The 23,683-nt window shown below is 49.2% G+C and overlaps 1 protein-coding gene across 1 annotated transcript in view; it reads right to left on the reverse strand.

Moving 5' to 3' along the window:
* The window catches only part of gabrb4 (gamma-aminobutyric acid type A receptor subunit beta4), a gene marked incomplete at both ends in the record, with an annotated part of 223,158 nt that overhangs the window by 52,806 nt on the left and 146,669 nt on the right, over nucleotides 1-23,683 (reverse strand).

Consider the following 23,683-nt stretch of genomic DNA (forward strand, 5'->3'; position numbering starts at 1 on the left):
CGTCTTTCTCTGGAATGACTAGAAATCACCAAAACTATACTCGTATTCAAAATGGTATAAAACGGAAATGTACCGATGAAAAAACAATCCGTTTTGTACATGTTGACTGCAAGCAACTCACTGATAATCGATGAGTGTATTAGACCCATAGCCATAATTTAAGATATATTTTAAGCACTTGCAAATCTCCCACTCCTCCCATTGATTAAAGCGGTGGCGCTCTACCGCCCTCTGGTGCACTTACACCAAGCGGTGGCATCGTCCAATGAGTTAACATTAACTTTTTAACACTACACCATATTTTACCTATTTATTACTACAAGATGTACTACACCTCTACCTAATTTGAGCATTTTGTACTTTAGTTTTCTATACTGCAGGCATGTGCACACATAGAGCCCAAGGGGTGCTGCCTTTTTGAGCCTCATAAAAAAAGTGCGCATATAGACTGCCCTTCCAACTGAAAAATGTCAGGATAGAATCAAAATATTAGTTAAAGAGAGAGAGATGCCCCATATTCCATTGCAGTTTGCACAGCCTTCTCAGCGTGCCTCTCCGCGGACCTATATATTTTATGCATAGCGTGGGTGGTGATGATGATGATGATAGAAACCGCTGTGGTGCATACAGTTGAATGCTGGTATTACACTCACTGAGGGACATGAAGAAGTCAAGTCCGATGGGATTCGGGAATCTCAAATACAAATCGGGATTGGAATAAAAAATGCATTTATATTAAACAATACAGAATATACAGCACTTCTTGGGGTCTGTAGGGTAAACATTTATGGAGATGTATGGGCCTTTTAAGTCAGTGATAAAAGTGTCTTTCAAGGATAAGTGAACTCCTGCACTGATTTTTTTTTTTTTTTTTTTTTTTATTATTTTTTAAACAAACATATAAACAAACATGACAACACACGATAAGATATACAAGCATTAATTAACAGTGCATATCCAATGAAATTACCATTTAGTCAATTGTCTTATACAGGATATACCCCTAATACCTGTTATCTAAAAATCTACACACATATGCTCTAGCTCGTACCCCCCCCCCTCCCGGACCCCCCATTGGATAATCCAACCATTATAACTTGTTCCTAACCAGACACTACCATTATATGCTAGCTTTTATTCTCTCCACCACTTCTAACCACATTGTCATTTTGGATTCATTGAGACCCAAAATTCTTGCTGTAGATATTTCTTGATAAATCACATCGAGATATGTAAGAGTCCAGACCTTCCGGCACATTTTTTCCGGTTGAAACCATCGTGATGCTATCAGCTTTTTAGCCACTGTGATACCGGATAAAACCAATCTCTTTAGCTGTGGAGGTACTGCATGCTCAAAGACATCATTCAGCAGTAATACAGAGGGGTGTACAGGTATATCCAGAGTTAAGAGATTTGCTAATTGCTGGGTCACTTCTTTCCAAAATATCTTAACTGGTGGGCAGTCCCAGTACATGTGCATGAATGTCCCTTCGTCCCCATTTGTACATAGGGAGCATTTGGAGTCTTGTTTAAGACCCATTTTGTTCAGTCTTATAGGATTAAGTATGTCCTGTGAATATAGTTAAGATTGATTTGTTGATGGTCCGGGTTCCTTGATGCAAGTCGTACATTTGCCCACTGATTATTATAGTTCAATATTCAATATTTGATCACCAAATGAAAAGGGCCCTTAAAAATCTGGCTTGTGCGCTACGCGCGCTCGGTTAAAACGCACACAGGTATAGTGCCCTTTTCAGCCTTTGAGCACCTGCCCCTCTAAAGTCCTGTGCACATCCCTGCTATACTGTATATTTTGTATAGTGTTTGGTCTTTATTCTTTTAACAATTTTTTTACTGTATGAAGCACATTCTCATGGGGCTCATACAGAACCAAGCATTTCACTGTAATGTACATGTACCTTAACACATTCAGTGCCGTTCACGAGAATTCTCGTTTCTGGGTCGTTTTTCCTTTTTTTCGATTTTAATACCCTATTCAATCTCAGGGAGCTGTGTGTTTCCTGAAAAATGCATACTGGGAATCCGAAGGTGCAGTACCGGCCGCATCCTACCAGGCGGCGGTATCGAGCACCATTTGAAACGTTGAGTCTTGGGCTGTGCGTAGATTATATAGGTCTGGGCGGACTTTTCTTTGTCGGACAACTGTAGCGGTTCTAATGCTCGGATTGAGAAGAAACAATTACTACCGTGGTGGATTCTGTGTTGGATTATGTTGGCGAAACGATGGACATCAATACTTGGAATGGCGATCAGATTGGAATATTCTTTTCGGGGTACATCTTAGTCAAGGTAAGGGCTATATGGTATCAATCTTGCGTTGATCCAAGAATGTTTTCATTGCGATCCGAGCATATGTGTGTAACGCTACTCCATAACGTATTCCGTTGGTGACGATCAAAGCATCGAAAAACTCCCCCCCCTCCCCCCCACCATTTCATGCATTCATGATGGAACATAATACCGATCATATGCATTTTATTTTTTAATTGTAGCGTGTGTAGGGACAAAACGCGAATTGATTTGGTATAATACACATTGCGGCTTATAACCAGCCTCTCAGGAATTGGCCCGGATCATTCCAAAATAACACTCATATTCACCACGGTATAAAACGGGAATGTATGGATGGAATTTTTTTTCTTTTTTCCATCTTGACCGGAATAAACCCAGTGTACTCAAATGACTATAGTATTGTATCCATAGCTAGAATATAGAATATAGTTAGAGCTCTACAAACAAGGTGACGGACTACATTGGTTTAATGGGTGGCATGAGCATAGCCATTTCCCCATGACTGTGGTATGTTTTCATTTATGTTTTTAGATGGAAGGCTGTATTCCATCTGTCTAACGTTAGCGAATATTGTGAGATTGATGAATAGGACATAACGTTGCTGCACTATCAACCTAGTTAGCCTAGCCCCTTTTGTGACTGCGATGCACGGCTACAGGGTTTGGGCGAGTGAATCCACACTCGTGGTATTATTATAACTGTGTAACGCTAGCCCCTTAAAACTTACTACAGTCATGGTATCCATAATAACTTCAATCTGTTCGGATCCTTTGAATGAAATGAAAATGTAAACAAACACTGGCCTCACGTTAGAAAGTAGCACTGGTGACGTGAAAGCACTGAGCCCAGAGAGGAGTGGTTCGGCAAAAAATAGTTCAGAGTATATTTGCTTAGAAAACGTAAATGTCGAATTCAATTATTTTTTATTTCTCCACGTGGTAAATACACAGGTCACAACATGTTTACAGGAAAGTTTTGGAGTTGATTTGGAGTGCATTTCGTGACTGTAGGGAACTTCAGGGTAAATGTCTGACCCACTTCCAGTGATGAAGCTAAGCTACGCTAACGGTGCGGGCGTTCCCTAAGCCTAATGCATGCAGAGAGACAAAAAAGGTATGTATCTTCTTGTCTAACTCCAGGGAAGATGTTAAATAAGCTAATTTCCTTTAAGTCGCTAAAAAGTCTTAAAACAGGGTATCTGCATGTTTGAATAAGAAACCTTCTTACCTTCAATAAGACCTTTTTAATACCACTTCTACCAAAATCGAATACCAATTTCACGACCATACTAGCAAAAAGATAGCGAACTGAACTGGCGGTTGCGCGTGAAACATACAGGCTCTCGCCAGATGCACCAAGCCCTCGCCAGATGCACCAAGCCCTCACCAGATGCACCAAGCCCTCACCAGACGCACCAAGCCCTCACCAGACGCACCAAGCCCTCACCAGACGCACCAAGCCCTCACCAGACGCACCAAGCTCTCGCCAGATGCACCAAGCCCTCACCAGACGCACCAAGCCCTCACCAGACGCACCAAGCCCTCTCCAGACGCACCAAGCCCTCGCCAGACGCACCAAGCCCTCACCAGACGCACCAAGCCCTCGTCAGACGCACCAAGCCCTCACCAGACGCACCAAGCCCTCACCAGATGCACCAAGCCCTCGCAAGACGCACCAAGCTCTCACCAGATGCACCAAGCCCTCGCCAGACGCACCAAGGCCTCGCCAGACGCACCAAGCTCTCGCCAGACGCACCAAGCTCTCGCCAGATGCACCAAGCTCTCACCAGACGCACCAAGCTCTCGCCAGACGCACCAAGCTCTCGCCAGATGCACCAAGCTCTCACCAGACGCACCAAGCCCTCACCAGACGCACCAAGCCCTCGCCAGACGCACCAAGGCCTCGCCAGACGCACCAAGCTCTCGCCAGACGCACCAAGCTCTCGCCAGACGCACCAACCTCTCGCCAGACGCACCAACCTCTCGCCAGACGCACCAACCTCTCGCCAGACGCACCAACCTCTCGCCAGACGCACCAAGCTCTCACCAGACGCACCAAGCTCTCGCCAGACGCACCAAGCTCTCACCAGATGCACCAAGCCCTCGGTAGCCTCACAAAAAACAACGCCTTGAATACAAAAACATTTCATGTATTTAATATTATTTCATCTCCCGCCGGGCTGCCTCGCCTCCTCCAACAATGTAATACCTGTGCAAATTACATTTAAGATCTTTGTTTTTAATACCTTTTAGGGCCTTACATTGAGAATTATGAATGTAATACCTTTTTTTAATACCCCACAGATGCCCTGTACACGAAAGGGACTAATCTGGACTGGAAGAGAGATATCTTTATAGAAATACCAAACATGCGTGTTGGAGGCCTGTAAGGGGTCCCAGCGCTGGTGTTAAATTCAGTTTAGGCACAGATTACTGCACAGACAGATGAGAAATTGGCCTGGATGTTAGATTTATGGGAGTGCCGAGGACACCTGTGCGCTGCCAGCTGCTGTAATTTATTGTAGAATTAGGCCACATAGACAGGGCGTGCTGGGGGGCTGAGGTGAGGTAGTGGGCCTTGGAACTGGTAAAACCTCCAGGCCCTCAACAGCCTTAATCCCATGCAGAGGTTAACAATAACATCTAGAATATATCTCCATTTGTGTGCGTGATTTATAATCTGTAAATAATAATAATAATAATAATGATAATAATAATATAACTCTGTTCTTTCGCGTATCTCCAGAACCGTTCATCCAATTTATTTCGCACTGGGCCAGATGGTGGCGCTATAACAACAGCCTTTATATTTGGCGGTGCATTGCTGAGTGAGGACCCAAGGGAGTGCAGTGTCGAGTGTGAAGTTGATCTGATGAGTGCTTCTCGAGAATGCCTGCAAGCAGTAGGGCAGCATGTGGTAGTCTACACCCTCCCCAGACCGACAGTAGGGCAGCATGTGGTAGTACAGACACTAGGGCAGCATGTGGTAGTCTACACCCTCCCCAGACCGACAGTAGGGCAGCATGTGGTAGTCTACACCCTCCCCAGATCAACAGTAGGGCAGGATGTGGTAGTCTACACCCTCCCCAGCCAGACAGTAGGGCAGCATGTGGTAGTCTACACCCTCCCCAGACCGACAGTAGGGCAGCATGTGGTAGTCTACACCCTCCCCAGACCGAGAGTAGGGCAGCATGTGGTAGTCTACACCCTCACCAGACAGACACTAGGGCAGCATGTGGTAGTCTACACCCTCCCCAGACCGACAGTAGGGCAGCATGTGGTAGTCTACACCCTCCCCAGACTGACAGTAGGGCAGCGTGTGGTAGTCTACACCCTCCCCAGACCGACAGTAGGGCAGCATGTGGTAGTCTACACCCTCCACAGCCAGACAGTAGGGCAGCATGTGGTAGTATACACCCTCCCCAGACCGACAGTAGGGCAGCATGTGGTAGTCTACACCCTCCCCAGACTGACAGTAGGACAGCATGTGGTAGTCTACACCCTCCCCAGCCAGACAGTAGGGCAGCATGTGGTAGTCTACACCCTCCCCAGACTGACAGTAGGACAGCATGTGGTAGTCTACACCCTCCCCAGCCAGACAGTAGGGCAGCATGTGGTAGTCTACACCCTCCCCAGCCAGACAGTAGGGCAGCATGTGGTAGTCTACACCCTCCCCAGACCAACAGTAGGGCAGCATGTGGTAGTCTACACACTCCCCAGACCGACAGTAGGGCAGCATGTGGTAGTCTACACCCTCCCCAGACCAACAGTAGGGCAGCATGTGGTAGTCTACACCTCCCCAGCCAGACAGTAGGGCAGCATGTGGTAATCTACACCCTCCCCAGATCGACAGTAGGGCAGCATGTGGTAATCTACACCCTCCCCAGACCGACAGTAGGGCAGCATGTGGTAATCTACACCCTCCCCAGACCGACAGTAGGGCAGCATGTGTAACGTTCGGGAGACTATCATACTTAGGATTGTCTCCCACTGTCTACCTGGGTCACTCCTGTTGTTATTGTTCACCTTGTATGTCACCACTGATTGCTGTCATCACTAATTGTCTGTCACACCTGGGTGCTGTCATTGGCTGTCAGACTGCTGCTCCTCATTGACAGCGTGGAATGTTGAGAATGTGACGTATTTAACATTTGCTCTATTCCTTGTTCTTTGCTAGAGCTTCACCTAATTCTACGGACGTACCTACCGCTGGACAAGCACAGACAGATTGTCTTCTCCCTGTTATTGTTTATGCTTTTCCCCTGTTAATAAACAGTTCAACTGTTTTGTTATAGTAATACATTCTCCGTCTCGTTCTTCTACCTCGACAACTTGGAAGTCACTTACCCGTTCGTAACAGAAGCTCTAGCCATCATGACTTCCAACGAGGAGATACGGGACGAGATGGTGAGCCTACGGGACCAGCTCAGGATCATGATGGAGCGGCAGATGGCAGTCGGTGTCGAGCTGGGTCGACTGGGAGATGTTTCCCTGGCTTCTCAGGAGACGGCGGAGACAGCGTTGGCGGCGGTGAGCCAGGCCCGCTCTACGACATCAACGAGGATATCCACAGCCGGAGGAGCATCATCGATCGGCGGGGAAGGCGAGCGGGGGTATCCGGTGGATCGGGAGGACTACCGAGAGCCACGTCTGCCGGCGCCGGAGCGCTATGGAGGGGCTCCTACCGGCTGCCGTGAGTTTATCGCTCAGTGCTCTCTCATTTTTCAACTACAGCTGCGTACTTTCCCCAGTGGTGTGGCTCGGGTAGCCTATATTATAACTCTCCTCGCGGTTCGTGCTCTCTCTTGGGCCACAGCGGAGTGGGAGAGTGGGTCTGTGGTCTGCCGCGACGCGGATGCCTTCGCCCTGGAGTTGCGCCGTGTATTCGATACCTCCAGGGTGATTTCCATTTACGAGGCCGGCAGTCGACTTATGTCCTGCCGGCAGGGCATTCGCGCCGTAGCAGACTACGCCATAGATTTCCGTATTGTGGCTCGGGAGGCGGACTGGCCTGAGGTTCCCTGCTGTGTCCATTTTTTGCATGGTCTCTCCACTCGCATGCAGGACGAGCTGGCTACGCGGGAGCTACCCGAACGCCTGGATCTATTGATTAACATGGCCATTCGGTTAGATAATCGTCACCGGGAGAGGGGACGCGAGAGGGAGGCTTCGTCACAGGTACTCTTCCGTCCCTCTCCTAGTGTCGATCGGCCAGCATACCAGCCAATGAGAGAGCACCGGGGCGATGACGAGCCCATGCAGCTGGGAGCGTTGAACCTCTCTGAAGCGGAGAAACAGAGGCGGGTCAACGAGAAGCGCTGTTTTCATTGTGGCCGCACGGGGCATCGCTTCGCCGCCTGTCGGGGCTCGGGAAACGCAGGAGCCCGCTAGGCCTGGGGAAGGTGCTAGCAGGTGGGCATGTCTCTCCGGTCATAAACGTTCACGACTCACGTACTTTTTTTGATGTCACTGTCAGGTGGGGGGATTCTTCTACAACGGCCAAGGCTTTAGTGGATTCGGGGGCTGCGGGCAACTTGATTCATGTGGGGGTGGCTCTAGAATGGGGGGTTCCTTTAGAGACACTAGAGGTGCCCATCCCTGTCCGTTCGCTGGACGGCCGACCGCTTGGTTGTGGATTTGTTACCCAGCGCACCGGGAAACTGTGGGTTCGGGTGGCGGGTAGCGAGGGGGAATATTTGAACTTTTTTGTTGTTATGTCTCCTCATTCCGACATTGTTTTAGGCCACCCCTGGCTTGTGCTGCATAATCCTCGTATTAATTGGGCTACGGGTGAACTCTCCATGGGAAGCGGCGTCAGCGCTGACGCTGGCGTGAGTTCATCCGTCCCTCCCCCCCTCCCTCTTTTGTCTCTCTCCAGGTTGACGGTGGACGTTGCAGATTCTTTATTATCCCCCAACCCCGATTTGGCAGGTGTTCCTGCGGTCTATTGTGACCTGGCGGACGTTTTTAGTAAAACGCGTGCTAAAGCACTACCGCCTCATAGACCTTACGACTGCACCATTGATCTTCTACCCGGCGCTTCTCCGCCCCGGGGACGGATGTTCTCTCTCTCCCGCCCTGAGACAGTGTCCATGAGGCATTCGAGAGGCATTGTCCGCGGGGCATATCCGACCGTCCACATCCCCTGCAGGCGCTGGCTTCTTTTTTGTGGCTAAAAAAGATGGTGATCAGCGGCCGTGCATAGATTATAGGGGGTTGAATGACGTTTCCATCAAGAACCGTTATCCTTTACCGCTCATGGACACCGCCTTTGAGTGCTTACAGGGGGCACAGGTCTTTTCTAAACTTGACTTACGTAATGCATACAACTTGGTCAGGATTAGAGAAGGGGACGAGTGGAAAACTGCATTTAATACTCCTAATGGGCATTATGAGTATTTAGTCATGCCTTTTGGTTTAGCTAATGCTCCAGCAGTTTTCCAAGCCCTGGTCAACGACGTGCTGCGGGATCTAATTGGGGTGTCAGTGTTTGTATATTTGGATGACATCCTTATTTTTTCTCGCGATATGGTGCAACACCAACTGCACGTTCGTGAGGTGCTTCAACGTCTCCTTAAGCATCAACTGTTTGTTAAGGCTGAGAAGTGTGTGTTTCACACTGACACCGTTTCCTTCCTGGGCTTTGTGTTGACGAAGGGCGATCTTCGCATGGATCCAGCCAAGGTGAGTGCAGTCTTGGATTGGCCACGGCCTTCGTCGCTCAAGGAGTTACAACGTTTTTTGGGCTTTGCAAATTTTTACAGGCGCTTTATTCGCAATTTTTGCGCCTTAGTCAATCCATTAACCGCTCTCACTAAGTCCTCTCTCCCTGGCTTTGAATGGTCGCCTAGGGCAGAGTCGGCCTTCTGCGACCTCAAACGTCGATTTACCTCCGCCCCTGTACTGATCCGTCACGACACAGAGGCTCCGTTCATTGTGGAGGTGGATGCCTCTGACAGCGCGGTGGGGGGGGTAATCTCGCAGAGATGTTTAAAGGATGGTAAGGTGCATCCTTGTGCCTTCTTTTCGCGCCGGCTGTCTCCGGCCGAGTGTAACTACGACGTGGGTAATCGGGAGTTATTGGCAATCAAATTGGCATTGGAGGAATGGAGACATTGGTTAGAGGGGGCGGCACATCCTTTCATTGTTTGGACTGACCATAAGAACTTGGCTTACATCCAAGGGGCTAAACGCCTTAACGCTCGCCAGGCCAGGTGGGCATTATTCTTCACTCGATTTCGGTTTACCATCTCCTATCGACCCGGTTCCAAGAACGTCAAGCCTGACGCCCTGTCACGTCAGTTTGATCTTCCGGGTCGAGAGGAGAAGCCCCACCCTATTGTTCCACAGGCCTTGATTTTGGCACCCGTGTCATGGGGCATAGATAGGGTGGTGAGGTCGGCTCAGGCACGGGAGCCCGATCCCGGTGGGGGTCCTCCGGGTCGGATGTATGTGCCCAAGGCGGCACGCTCACGCCTGCTGCAGTGGGCGCATACATCCTCTCTCACCGGCCACCCTGGGGCCACCAGAACCCTGGAGTTTATCCGTAGGAGGTTTTGGTGGCCGACAGAGGGGGGGGATACACGCTCCTTTGTGGCGGCCTGTCCGGTGTGCGCGCGCAGTAAGACCTCTCGCCGTGCGCCGGCGGGTCTCCTCCGACCGCTTCCTATTCCCAAGCGTCCCTGGTCGCACATATCCCTGGATTTTATTTCCGGTCTTCCCTTATCGGATGGGTTCACTGCCATCCTGGTGGTGGTGGACCGGTTCTCCAAGGCGGCCCACTTCATTCCCCTTCCCAAGCTCCCCTCGGCCCGGGAGACGGCTGACCTTGTGGTGCAGCACGTCTTTCGGGTTCATGGGCTTCCAGTGGATATTGTGTCCGACCGGGGTCCTCAGTTCGCCTCCAGGTTCTGGAAGGCGTTCGCCGCCGGTCTGGGCGCCTCCGTCAGCCTGTCGTCTGGGTTCCATCCGCAGACGAACGGGCAGACGGAGCGTGTCAACCAGGACCTGGAGGGCGTTCTGAGGTGCTACGTTGCTGGGTGTCCGGCGACGTGGAGTAGGAGGTTGGCCTGGGCTGAGTATGCGCATAATACCCTCCTCTCCTCCTCTACTGGTATGTCTCCCTTTCAGTGTCAATATGGTTTTCAACCTCCTCTGTTTCCCGAACAGGAGCAGGAGGTGGAGGTGCCGTCGGCCCAGGCACATGTGGCTCGCTGTCGCAGGACGTGGAGCAGAGTGCGGACGGCGCTGCAGAAGGCCTCGGTTAAGGCTCAGCGGCAAGCTAACCGCAAGCGTCGTCCGGCTCCGGTTTTCCGTCTGGGACAGCGGGTTTGGCTTTCCACTTGTGATCTCCCTCTCCGGGTGGAGTCCAGGAAGCTGGCTCCTCGCTTTATAGGGCCCTTTAAAGTGGTACGTCGGGTGAATCCTATGGCTTACAGGCTACGCCTTCCGGCCTCTATGAGGGTCCATCCGACGTTTCATGTGTCCCTGTTGAAGCCATTCCTCTCATCGCCCTTGTCCCCGCCACTCCCTGCGGTTCCTCCGCCCCGCATTATTGACGGTCAGCCTGTCTATACGGTGCGGAGAATCCTGAGTTGTAGGCGGAGGGGTAGGGGGTTTCAGTTCTTGGTGGATTGGGAGGGGTACGGGGTAGAAGAGCGTTCTTGGGTGCCTCAACGGGACATATTAGATCCCAGCCTGATCGATGATTTCCAGCGGCTGCATCCCGAGGCCCCTAGGTGAACGTCAGGTGCCGTTCGTCGGGGGGGGATACTGTAACGTTCGGGAGACTATCATACTTAGGATTGTCTCCCACTGTCTACCTGGGTCACTCCTGTTGTTATTGTTCACCTTGTATGTCACCACTGATTGCTGTCATCACTAATTGTCTGTCACACCTGGGTGCTGTCATTGGCTGTCAGACTGCTGCTCCTCATTGACAGCGTGGAATGTTGAGAATGTGACGTATTTAACATTTGCTCTATTCCTTGTTCTTTGCTAGAGCTTCACCTAATTCTACAGACGTACCTACCGCTGGACAAGCACAGACAGATTGTCTTCTCCCTGTTATTGTTTATGCTTTTCCCCTGTTAATAAACAGTTCAACTGTTTTGTTATAGTAATACATTCTCCGTCTCGTTCTTCTACCTCGACAACTTGGAAGTCACTTACCCGTTCGTAACAGCATGTGGTAATCTACACCCTCCCCAGACCGACAGTAGGGCAGCATGTGGTAGTCTACACCCTCCCCAGACCGACAGTAGGGCAGCATGTGGTAGTCTACACCCTCCCCAGACCGACAGTAGGGCAGCATGTGGTAGTATACACCCTCCCCATACCGACAGTAGGGCAGCATGTGGTAGTCTACACCCTCCCCAGACAGACAGTAGGGCAGCATGTGGTAGTCTACACCCTCCCCAGACAGACAGTAGGGCAGCATGAGGTAGTCTACACTCAGTGGTGGAAGAAGTACACCACACACACATGTGTGCGATACTGTTCTCGAATTCTACCACTAAGTAAAAGTAGAGAAGTATTTGCATTTGAATGTACTTAACTGTAAGTATCTAAAGTGAAAGTATGCATTCTACATGACGTTTGTGTATTCCAATGCTTGGGTGCGTTCAAACCTCCATCCACTGACGTCGTTTGCCAGATCGGTCCATCGGCGGACCGCAAATGACATCACGTCATAAATCAATCTCTCCAGACTGTATGACATTAACTCTTTCTCTGCCAAACCCGAGAAAAGTCGGGTTATCTCGCCATGCGTTGAACGCCAAAACCCAGATAAACCAACTTTTTGGTCCTTTGATATTTTTCTTTGATCCCCATTCTATACTGTCAGCCGGAGCCATCTAGGTGTCTCTGATTCATATGCCTACGTTGGAATTGCAATGACGATCGAATATCACCAGGTGGCAGTATCGCCTACCTTTGAACTGGAATGGCTTGGCAAGGGCTCCTCCTCCTGCCTGAACAGAGAGACACAGCGATCACCTTGACATTTTGTATTTCCCATATAAACGAGTATAGACATATACACTGGTAAAGGCGATGGCGATGCAATCACTTGGAATTATTCTTTTTGGAATATCTTCTGGCTAAAGTAAGGTATATTCTATGTCTATTTTACCGAACCTGAAACATGTTTTTGTAACGATCACAGTTTTGTGTTTTACCCGGATGTAAAACATGCTCGACAAACACGATCACAGTTTTGAGTTAAAATGACCCATGATTGATGATTTTGTGAAGACACATGTACATGGTATAGACCTTTTATTTGGGAGTATTTGGGGCTTCAGGGGATCAACCAGAAAGATTTGGGCTTATTGCATATAATGTGTCATATCTCGCGATCTATGGAAAAATACTGGATTATTCTGGAAATGGGGCGATGTTTAGCGTGTAGCGTGTAACAAACTACAGTGTGTAGAAATGAGCTGATTAGTCAGTAATGGACTATGAACAATGCTGTAAAATGAGCCATACTATTGTCTCCATAGCTATAATACAGAACACACGATTCACGGTCTGCAAACATCGCTAAAACGGTCATTAACGCTGGCGCCATTTAGTAAAGAAGGCAAAAGCTGTCAATGAGTTAAGTAGCGTTTTTTATTTTTTTTTATGTATCCAAGAGTGAAGACCCTAACTGTAACTGAGGGGTACAATTCCCTGACTGTATTAATCAAGTATTGATATCATTAAATCACTACCGTCTTGTACATTACTGGCCAATACCGTACAAAGGTATATTAGATGACAACACTTCCACAATAACAGGTTTCCACTCAAATACTCATTTAGAATATTTATTACATCAAGAATATTGTTACATTACTTAGATTGCGCTTATAAGGCAAAGAATGTGCAGGCAAATCAATAATGAATGTTTAGGAATTAGATCTAGGGATATTCTGGGAAAGGGTGTACTACCGGTTGTAAGCCAGCAGAGGGGGGCAATGCTCTATGAAAGTCAATGGTCCACGGAGGCGATATCACCCTTGTGTCAGCGGGGAATGCAGCCTGGTCCCAGGGTGCGTGCCGCGTAGGTGAAAGCCGTGGAGTCTCTGGTACGACAGAGACGGGCTTGAGTGATGGTCTCACGGGCAGGTGTAGATCCCACAGTAGCGGGGTAGACGGTTCTCTGTTCCAGCAGCTTGGTCAAAGCAATGAAGAATAATAATCCTTGCCGGAAAGTGGCACTGCTGGCGGGGTGTAAATCCTCCGTGGTGCTGCTGGTCCGGTGTAAATCCTCCGGTTGGTCCGCGGTTCACAGTTGAACTTGACGTTACTCTATCCTATCTGCACGTGGCTATAAGTGCCCTATGTAGACGCACAATTACTCACTTCACGTGGTCTTTGACTCGTAATGAAGGCTTTACTAGTAAATAGCGAACGATACATTGAACAAATGTATTAGGATAACACGAGACTCTATCTTGGGGCAATGCGAGCCCTGCTCTGCCCACGTTGCGTAGTGGGTGAGACGTCACTTGGATAACTGGAACTGAACGAGACTGAACGGGACAAGGGACTAAGAGGCTAAGAGAAAGTTCTACTTTACTTGCGCCATATATATATGCGCTGTGAACAAATAGTACCATTCGTATTTCAGTAGCCGTATTCATGGGCAGAAGCTGGGCATGTACAGACATATCTCGTCGGTACCTTTGAAGTCAGCTCTAGGGGGTAAGGCAGTGGCGCCAGGGGATCGCTTCCAATAGGAGAACGAAATATTATGGGCTGTGTAACTACTAGGTTAAAGGGATATTCCGTATATATGTACAAAGAATATACAAGGGATATCAAACGATATACAAATATTATACATGGGATCTCAGGCAATAAATATATATATTCGGTTTAATCTGACCCTTTGTAACAGCCGCCCCCTAATTAGTCCCACCTAATTAGCTAAGCAGAGACAGATTAACCGCACTGTCCACTACTCAATGTCTGTGAGGGGTCGGGCAGTTCACAAAGTCAGGGGTCATGGTCGTCATTAGGCGAGTCGGGGAGCCTTGGCGACTCTTATCAGCCTCGCCACGGGTCGGTTGTAGATCCGCCCTTGGCCGAGCACTTCTGCCACTCTGACCTTTCCGTCGGCACCAGTGGTCACTTTGCTTACGCGGCCGGCCGGCCACGCAGCTCGGGGTAGTGACTGGTCTATGGTCATGACGACTGGACGGGATGAAGGGGGGCTTAGGAGGAAGCGGGCCTGAGACTGCTTTGATCTGTGCTTTCTCCTCCTCCGTCTGTTTCTCTTGTTCGCTCTGTACCCCGTGTGAGGAGGGGCCGGTCCCGGCCGCCCCGTCAAGGAGTCGCTTGGGGTGCTGGGTTCGAGGTCAGCTACGTCTGAAGCGCAGCTGAGGGGGGTGGAGTTCCGAACTCCCTCTGGTACCCACGGTTCTCTCACGGGCCTCTCGCTTAATGTCAATAGCCTCTGCTGTACGGGGGAGAGGCCGGTGTCTTCTTCTGTCGCTCTGGAGTGGAGGCAGCTAGTGGCTGCTGTTCGGTTGAGAGATTTAGCGAGGGGGCCTTGTAGTGTCCACCCTAGGCGGGTCTCGACTGCTGCAGGACAGCCTCGGGTTCCGGTATGGACCCGGTCTATCGGGACGATGAGGTCTGCATGGTCGGAGCCTATCAGCAGGGTCGGGGTGGCGCCGTCTATGAGCGGGATAGGTAGTTGACGCAGGTGCACGTATTTATCCATCAGCTGTGGGATGGGGTAGGTGTACTGTGATAGTCCTATTTCTTGGCTGGTGAAAGCATTTGTAATCCTATACCGTCGCTCTGGCTGCCCGCTTGCTGCGATAGTGAAGGAGACATTCTCGCCCTTTATCGTCTTTAAATCTCTTCTTATTGTCCGAATCGTCATTTGGTTCTCGCTCCCCCGCAGTCCCAGCTGGGCCGCAGCGGACGCGAGCAGAAGGGTCTTCTCTGACCCGTCATCAAGGACGGCGTAAGTGTCCATGACTTTGTCCTCGTGGCTCAGGAGCACCCTGACCACTTTGAGGAGCACACGGGGGGTCCCGCTATGCTGGGGGTCTATGTGGAGCACTCCTGTCTCGGGTGGTGACGTAGACTCTATATGGCACGAGTCGCACCTTGACTCCCAGTGTCTGCCGTAGCAGTCGGGACACCAGGGAGCGGTCTGGTAAAACTTTGGTTCTGGTGCCACCGCCTCGGCATGGTACATCACCGCGACGGGCCCACTCGGTTGTCCTGGCTGACGCTTGTTGATGTCATGCAGGACCTCCAGGTGGGTGCCACCGCACCTGCTGCACTTCTTTTTCAAGCGGCACTCAGCTGCTAGGTGGCTGCGCGCGCAGCGGAAGCAGCGGCGGTGGTCCTTGACCCACTGGCTCACATCATCCGTGGTCAGCTTCTTGAAATCTTCGCACTGATAGAGCCGATGTTCTCCCTCACAGTACTGGCACTCAATCTTCCACTGGTCCTCTTTCGTCGAGGGGGTGTTGTGGTTCTGGTGCTGCGGTACTGATTCGGCTTGGTGCATAACAGTCACCGATCTTCTTCCATCATTTATTCTCCTGGGTCCCTCTCTGGAGCTTGGCGTGCTCCGCCCGAACGTATCCAGTCGTAAGCTGCTGACTTCTCTCGCCAGGAAGTCGGCTAGATCAAGGAGGGATGGTTCGGGCCGTTGGGATCCCGGTAGTCTCTCTGCCGCCTAAAACGCTCTTGTCTTGCGGGTGGCAGCTTCTCCAAAATCCTCTCGACGTTAGAGTTGGCGTATAGCTCATGCATGCCCTTTTCCCGTTGCGCTCCCAGCATCCCTACCAGGGACTGCACTTTGATTGACAGGTCGTCTAATGAGCGATTGTCTGTTGCTGGGGGTAAGCGGTCAATATGCCTTATCTCTTCTATTACGTAATCCCATATACGTCCATATCTCTGGTCCAGCGCCGCTAGGGCCGCTGTGTATGGTGTCGAAGAGGTGGCATAGGCCAGCGCTATATTGTGCGCTCGCGGTACTTTTAGGTGCTTCAGTAATATTGCATACTTGTGGCGTTCATCAGCGACATCCACCATCATTGTCTCTAGGCACATCCGGAGCTCCGTGTACTGTGCTCGACTCTCATAGGCGAAGTCGGGAAATGACGGCGTGGCAATGTATGATGTCATGGATGACTGGCACATCGGTGAGCGTTGGGGGAGAGGCCTCCTAGGCGAGTCTCCTCTTGCGTGTCGTCTTGGGCTGGTACTTGGTGGGTACCGAAGGTCGGGTACCCAGGTGCTGTTCCTCGGGGCTGACGGTGCGTCAAACTCACCCGTGAGTTGAGTCGGGGGTTTGTAGCGCAGGGCCTCGGGGCTGACTTCTGGGCTGTACTGGACCTCCTGGTCCTGAGTACGTTGCTGCTGGTCGGGGCTGTACTGGGCCTCCTGGGCCAGAGTACGTTGCTGCTGGTCGGCTTGGCACTCCTCCTCCTCCTCCTCCTCTCCCTCTACTAGGACCTGGAGTCTTCTGTTCAGTCTCTCGGCGTGGTCCGGTTCTTCCCGGTTGCTAGGTCTTGTATGGACCGGCCGGGGAGGGGGTTCGGAGACGTGGACAGGATCCTCCTGTAGGCGGGGTCCCGGGTCGCTTCGTCGGGTAGGGGAATGTGTTCTAGACCCATGTCTTGACGATCTCTGGGAGCTCCGTGCGGAGTGAGGGGGTGTCGCCATGGCAACCAGTTTGTCCATCAGCTCCGCCTGCAGCCGGTCGCGCTCTGCCTCGCGCCGGGCATGGGCTGCGTCGCGCGCTGCTTCGCGCTGGGCATTGGCGATGTCGCGCTGTGCGTTGGCGACGTCGCGCTGGGCATTGGCGCTGGCATGGGCGGCGTGGAGCTGTGCATTTGCGACGTCGGCGCGGCTTCTCTCAATGTTCTCTTCTGTCTGGAGGCGTCTGGTCCAGTCTTATTCGGTCGTCTTCACTCCTTTGTTGCGCCTGGAAGCGCTCTCGCTCGCCTGCAAAATGTTCGTGCTCGCGCGTCTGTTGCGCTTGAAGTCGATCGCGTTCGGTGGAGGCTGCCAGGGTGGCGATGAGTGCCTGTGCCAGCATCTTGTCCGCCTCGCTGGGGGAAGACGCTGTTCGGGGCGATCGGCTCCCGGCAGTACTTGTTGGAGATCCGTTCTCCTGTTGCGTACCGAGGAGATCCGTCTTCTGGGTGCGCGTCTCTTTAGGGTTGTCTTCCTCCCGGAGCTGATCGGGGACTATTTCTTCGGTATTGTCTGGGGGTAAAGTCGTGTCAGTTCCCTCCTGGTCCCCACCGTGAGCTTGGTCAGTTACATTAGCACCCACTAGGGCCTCTGTGGTCGGGGTAACCTGGTTGTTAAGGTCAGACATAATTTTACTTTCTACTTTTTCCGCATTTAACTTCCCTTTAAAGCTAGGTATTGGACTGACAGAGTATGCCTCTAGATAGGGAGGTGGCTGCCGTCTGCGCTGCGGGCGATCTAGCTTAGGAGAACCGTTTGTGGAGTGTTCGTCATCGGCCATGTCAATATTAATATTATATTAGTATTACGCTAATTATTCTCCGGCTATCGAAGGACCAATTGTAACTGAGGGGTACAATTCCCTGACTGTATTAATCAAGTATTGATATCATTAAATCACTACCGTCTTGTACATTACTGGCCAATACCGTACAAAGGTATATTAGATGACAACACTTCCACAATAACAGGTTTCCACTCAAATACTCATTTAGAATATTTATTACATCAAGAATATTGTTACATTACTTAGATTGCGCTTATAAGGCAAAGAATGTGCAGGCAAATCAATAATGAATGTTTAGGAATTAGATCTAGGGATATTCTGGGAAAGGGTGTACTACCGGTTGTAAGCCAGCAGAGGGGGGCAATGCTCTATGAAAGTCAATGGTCCACGGAGGCGATATCACCCTTGTGTCAGCGGGGAATGCAGCCTGGTCCCAGGGTGCGTGCCGCGTAGGTGAAAGCCGTGGAGTCTCTGGTACGACAGAGACGGGCTTGAGTGATGGTCTCACGGGCAGGTGTAGATCCCACAGTAGCGGGGTAGACGGTTCTCTGTTCCAGCAGCTTGGTCAAAGCAATGAAGAATAATAATCCTTGCCGGAAAGTGGCACTGCTGGCGGGGTGTAAATCCTCCGTGGTGCTGCTGGTCCGGTGTAAATCCTCCGGTTGGTCCGCGGTTCACAGTTGAACTTGACGTTACTCTATCCTATCTGCACGCGGCTATAAGTGCCCTATGTAGACGCACAATTACTCACTTCACGTGGTCTTTGACTCGTAATGAAGGCTTTACTAGTAAATAGCGAACGATACATTGAACAAATGTATTAGGATAACACGAGACTCTATCTTGGGGCAATGCGAGCCCTGCTCTGCCCACGTTGCGTAGTGGGTGAGACGTCACTTGGATAACTGGAACTGAACGAGACTGAACGGGACAAGGGACTAAGAGGCTAAGAGAAAGTTCTACTTTACTTGCGCCATATATATATGCGCTGTGAACAAATAGTACCATTCGTATTTCAGTAGCCGTATTCATGGGCAGAAGCTGGGCATGTACAGACATATCTCGTCGGTACCTTTGAAGTCAGCTCTAGGGGGTAAGGCAGTGGCGCCAGGGGATCGCTTCCAATAGGAGAACGAAATATTATGGGCTGTGTAACTACTAGGTTAAAGGGATATTCCGTATATATGTACAAAGAATATACAAGGGATATCAAACGATATACAAATATTATACATGGGATCTCAGGCAATAAATATATATATTCGGTTTAATCTGACCCTTTGTAACACTAACCATGTCACAACAGCAGTCATAGTGTATATTTTCAGCAATACATTTGTTTACCAATAGGTTAAAGTGTTATTAGTGAGATTTTAGTTTATGGAATGTGTTTATAATTTAGTGAATATCCACCATTTTGAATTAGCGAAACGTCGCCAGTTGTAGTCATATGAGCAGAGGGCATCCAGAGCTCTCAATGAGCGTTGCAATTTCGAAAAACTACAGTACCCAGCCGATTCTAGCTTCCTGCAAGCAAATTACTTGTGTATGAATTTCTTTTATTTCTCTTATTTCTCGGGATTCTCTACCACAAAACTGAACGTTATTGGCATAGATTGGAGAGCAGTTAGTGTGTCTACCTTCTGTGAACATTTAGCAACAATCCGTGTTGCAAACGGATTAAAAATGGCGGAGCCATATCCATTATTAGAATGGAACTGTACATACAGTAGATTTCATTCACGGTTCTTCAGTGCATGCCTGGAGATACTAAATCCAAATTGAACTCTGCCATTTGAAAGAGTAGATTTGGCCCAATCCATAGAGTGCAAGTTGGCTATAGTAAGGTAATTTATAGGCCTGGTATTCTATAGTTTTGTACCTCATTTTCTGCATTGTACCTCACTGTTTTACTCATTTTTACTCACTGTACTTAGATTGTACCTAGGTTGTACTTTAGATTGTATATTGTACTGTATATTGTATATTCCTCGTTACTTACTTCTTTACTTACTTTTTACTTACTTTCTTACTTACTTTTTTTTTTACTGTATGAAGCATACTCTCAGGGGCTCATACAGAACCAAGCATTTCACCGTAAAGTATGTGTATTTTCTTGTGATAATTAATAAACAAACTTGAAATATATTCTAGAATACCATTTCTGGATGGCATAATTCAGTACTGTATCTACAAAACCTTCTGTTTAATCATCTTCCCTTTATTCATTTGCTTAGCCGTCTGTAGTGTTGTAGTGAAAGGTTAGACTTCTGTAGTGTGGTTTTGAAAGGGTTAACAATTTGTCGCGTGGCAGTGAAAGGGTTAACCATCTGTATTGTCGCAGTGAAAGGGTTAAACCTTTGTCGCGTGGCAGTGAAAGGGTTAACCCTCTGTGTTGTCGCAGTGAAAGGGTTAACCATTTGGTAGTGTGGTAGTGCAAGGGTTCCCAGCTCCACTCTGACCTTGAGAGAACCACGGGACCCTCCCCTCCCGTAGCCCCCGCCGGCAGGTCGCTCCGGGCACGTGGTTACCGCTGACCGTGCCTGTCTCCTCCGCTCCGCTGATGGAAGCTGCTCCCAGGCTGTGGAACTCCCCTCTCTCCCCTGCAATCCGGGGCTCCGACACCATCAACCTCTTCAAGACCCATCGCAAAACACCCCTGTTGCCTTCTCGCAACACGGTGCTGCTCCCAAGTAGCCCACCCCCTTCAACCTCACTCTTTATTTTTGTTTTTTTAGCTACCGATCCTGTTGTTTTTATAAAAAAAATTTGGGGGTGTTTTCGTTTCTTGCTAATGGATTGCACCGTGCTTCCTTTTAATTTCTATTTCTATTTTTTTTTCTTGTTGTTACTATATATTCATATTTTTCTAATAATGATAATAATTCATTTTATTTATATAGCGCTTTCCAAGAACCCAAAGACGCTTATCTTATCTTTTTATATAGTTTATCTCAACTCTCTTTTTTATGTAAAGTGTCCTTGAGTCCGGGAAAGGCACTTGTCTCTTTTCTTTTTTTATCCACTTTCTCTCCTACTTTTTCTGTTTTTTCTCCCATCCCAATTTTAGTCATGCCAATTCCCCCCTCCCCTGTCTTGATCGTTGCTCGCATGTGGCCCCCACTGGTCGGTTGTAGGGAGGGTTGAAGAATCTATCGCATGTCCCCTCCGATACATGCAGTCAGCCAGCCACTTCTTTCCACCCGCCAGCACGGACTCTCATTGGCGAGGTGTAACGTGTGGGAGGCTCACACTACCCTCGACATCTCCTGTCCTTGCTGTGCAGGCGCCCTGACCGACCTGTAGGAGTCGCTGTTTACAACGACCAGATTACCACCCATCGACTTCCCTCCCGCTGACTCTGCTAATTGAGTCAGTATGAGGGCCGGTCCAAGCCGGAGGCAACGCTGACAGCCGGATTCGATACCGGTGTCTCACACGTTGGTGACGAGCGCTTAGACCTCTGTGCCACCCAGCCGCCTAAGGCGCTTCTCTCTTTAAATTGAATTTATTATTATTATTATTGTTGTTGTTATTGTTCACACACACACACACAGCGCCTTCGCAAAGTATCCGGCCCCCTTCGCTTTTTTGACCTCTGACCTCAATACCCGAATGAATAAAGGGGCCTGGTCCAGACTTGTGATAAGTGGTTCTTCACATGGGGCCCAGTCCAGACTTAACTGAGTACATTTGAGTCCAAGTGAGTAAATTTATACTCAGTTTGAGTAAAATGTACTCAGCGAAATTTACTGTGTAGTAGTAGTAGTAGTAGTAGTAGTAGTAGTAGTAGTAGTAGTAGTAGTAGTAGTAGTAGTAGTAGTAGTAGTAGTAGTAGTAGTAGTAGTAGTAGTAGTAGTAGTAGTAGTAGTAGTAGTAGTATCGTCTCTTTACGGTGCACGTCCTTTACCAAATGCAATCCTGTTCGCTCGGCACCGGTAGCCTTGGTGGATGTTCTGATACCGTTGTGTCTTTGGTGACGTGGTTGACATTGGAAAAAGGCACAAGACGTCCCCCCCCTGTCCCCCTGTCCCCCCCCCCCCACAGCGTTCCAGCCGAGCCGCTGCCGTCACTCGCTCTCAATCCCGGGGGCAGTTTAAGTTATTGCTAGCGACTCATCCAGGCTGCTCGGCCAGAGAGCTTGACACCTGCCCGTAAATCAGTCCGACCGAGGCCACCGTCCAGGTCGCCCGCCTGTTTCCTTTGCCTTGTCGGCGGCGTGCGGAGAGATTCTGCACCGGATCTTCTGCTCGTTTCGCTACCCGTTTATCTATTTTTACAGACTTGAGTCTCAATGGTGATTATGAACTGCTTGTCTCTCTTTTTCCGGTGAGCGGGAGTGTGGACGCTGTCAGAGGTTAAGTATGAGCGTGGTCAAATCATCTTGGTTGATACAAATGTAGTTAAAACATGGTCAATTGAGGGCGGTCGGGTGGCGTAGCGGAGATTGCGCTCGTCACCAATGCAAGAGGCTGCGGTCTCGACTCCTGGAAAGTCACTGTTGGAACCGATTACACATCTGGTCAACCATTCAACAACAGGTTCTGCTCCATCCTCTTGGAAGATAGCCATGGTGATGCCTATTTTTTTATCTGGTGAAAAAACAGATATGGCCAACTACAAACCAATTAGCATCCTCCCAGTCATCTCCAAGGTAGCAGAAAAATGAATTGTCAGGCTAATCATTGAACACCTCGACAAAGGTCATACTCCATTACACCTCATGCAGTTTCCGTCCTCATCACTCCACTGAAACGGCAAATAACGTGTTCCTTGAAAGCGTTAAGTTGCTCCTGGATGTGAATCACTGTGTTGTTGCTGTTTTTTTGGACCTCAAAAAGGCATTTCACACCATCAATCATCAAGTTTTATTATGCAAGGTAACTCACTTTAACTTTTCTGCTGAAGCAATTGACTGTTTCAAATCATATAGGACTATCAAATAGGACTCAGTGTGTTTGTGTTGGCGGTGTCAAATCGCCTTTCCATGCATGCCCAGTTGGGGTCCCACAAGGATCCATACTTGGGCCTCTGCTTTTTTATTTGTACATTAATGATCTACCTGAAGTATGCCAGGGGGTCCACATCCAGATGTATGCAGATGATGCGGTCATTTTTACACATGGAAAAAATCTATCTGACCTTGACATCTGTGCTGACCAGTATACAAAGCTGGCTAATCGGTTCATGTCTTCTGTTGAACACCAAGAAAACTGTCTGTATGACATTTTCCAAACGGCCAATCATCATGCAAAGTTCCAATGTGTTTCTGGGAGGGGAGCAGCTTGAACTGGTATAACAATTCAAATACCTCAGTGTCATTTTAGATCCGACACTCACCTTCAAAAAACATGTTAAGAAAATTGCAAATACCATCATATTCAACCTACGGAACTTTAAACACATTAGACCCTTTCTAGCCACTAGTGCTGCTATAACATACTTACATGTCTGATTTGATCTCATATTGAGTACTGTCATACAACTTACAGGTGTCACCATCGTCAAACCCATAAAACAGCTCTTCAAAAGAGCCCTCAAGGTCCTCGACAAAAATCCTCTTAATATCATCAGTGTCATAATTGGAAAATACAGTTTTCTTAGTTTAGCTCATTTCAAGTCGTTCAAACAGGTCTGTATAATTTACAAAACATTACATGGACTCTGTCCTCCCCCCCCCCCCCCTGGGAGAATTCATTAAAAAGAAGTCTGATAGTGGTCATAGGACTAGGTCGACCTCTAGAGAGGATGGCGAGGGGCAGCGCCGACGCACCACTTTCGGTCAGAATGTCTCGTCAGCGCGGGGAAGTATGTTGTGGAACAGGTTACCTACCACCATTCGAGAATGTCTAACCTTTAC

The sequence above is a fragment of the Notolepis coatsorum genome, assembly GCF_963971535.1.
Source record: "Notolepis coatsorum genome assembly, chromosome: 8".
NCBI lineage: Eukaryota > Metazoa > Chordata > Actinopteri > Aulopiformes > Paralepididae > Notolepis > Notolepis coatsorum.